The sequence below is a fragment of the Aptenodytes forsteri genome, unplaced genomic scaffold (genome assembly GCF_000699145.1).
Source record: "Aptenodytes forsteri isolate BGI_AS27 unplaced genomic scaffold, ASM69914v1 Scaffold164, whole genome shotgun sequence".
Lineage (NCBI taxonomy): Eukaryota > Metazoa > Chordata > Aves > Sphenisciformes > Spheniscidae > Aptenodytes > Aptenodytes forsteri.
Genome location: NW_008795527.1, coordinates 840007 through 841510, shown reverse-complemented (window position 1 = coordinate 841510; position 1504 = coordinate 840007).

The window sequence follows — 1504 nt, the reverse complement described above, 5'->3', positions numbered from 1 at the left end:
CTCTCTCTGCTTGCGTTTGCTGGAGGCTCTACCCAAGGGACCGACCTGCGGCTCCCGCCTGGGGGGGGGGCGTTTGAGTGAAAACGTGTTTAAAGCGCGAGTGCCTCTGCTTGCGTTTGCTGGAGCCCGGCTCTACCCAAGGGACCGACCTGCGGCTCCCGCCTGGGGGGTGGGCGTGTGCGGCCGCGGGTCCCATCGCCCTCCCGGCCTCGGATCGTCCCCAGCGCCCCGGGGAGCGCCCCGCTTCCTTAGGGCTCCGGGCTTCACGGCCGCTCTTCCCAAAATATTGGGAATTATATTGGTGGCTGAATCCCGTGGTCCTCTTCTAGGGGGAAGAGCTACAGGGGGGGAACCCTCAAATATAAAGGTGTTTCAAAGTTTTCCCTACGGAACCATCCTGCCACAGTGATCCCCAGGGAAGGAAGCTAATCCGGTAAAGTCATTCGTGCTTCCTACGGGGCTAGCTAGAAAAATGGTAAGAAAGGCGTATCCACGCACCAAACGAGAAAGGAGCAGCTCATGGGATGTGTTCCACATGCTTTGGTTATTATTATTATTATTATTATTTTTTTTTCCTGCTGGTTGGCAGCAAAACTACAAGCATTCAAAACGAGTTTTGTGGACTGGAAATGAAAAACTCCTACAGGTTGCCGTGTACCCGTAGTAGGAGGCATGTACTGGCGCATCGATGTAGTCTTTCCGGATTTGAGCAGATTTTTCGAAACTGGATTTTAATGGGAGAACAAGGGCGGGAAGAACGTGTCTGTATGCAGACATGCCATAAATATGTGCGTGTTCGTGTGTATATATATGTATATACATATGGGATAAGATGTGGTATATGGCACATACCTCGGATCTAAACGGGGAGCGCATATTATGTCTTAGAAGAAGTCGATGAAGGCGATTAAAGCACCGAGGCATATTTATTTCGACGTATTCAGGTTCCGCACATCTAAACCTTTGGCCGCCCGTGGGAAACGTTGATTTTTCGGAGACCCTCCGAGAGCGGCAGAGGGGAGCGCGGCAGGGAGGGCCAGGCTGCTCCCGCCAAGCTGCCGCCGTGTGCCGCGACTTTCCCCGAGTACCGCCCCAGAAGGACCTGTTCGAGTTCATCGCCTACAGGTTTCACCTGCAAGAGCGATTTCTCTCCCTAGGCGTGTTTTCCAACAGTTTTAAGTTGGACTGGGCAAAATGTTCTTGACCTCGAGGGATGATGATGGTGAGGATGATGTCATCTCTGAATGAACCAGCGAACTAACGGCGGGCTGCGGAGCCGTGCCCCCAGGAGGGAAGGCGCAGGGCAGTGCTGGTGCCAGTCGGCCGCTCGGGAGGCCGCTGCCCCGGTGGCTGCTTCCCTGGCTGCGGGAGGAAGGCGGGGGGAACCTCCTACGCCCCGGCATCCCGGGCGGGAGCCGTCGGAGGTGCTGCCTGTCCGCCTTGCTCCTTCTCCCACACGCTTCCCTGGCAGGCAAAAAAAAAAAGGAAGGAAAAAAAAAAAAAA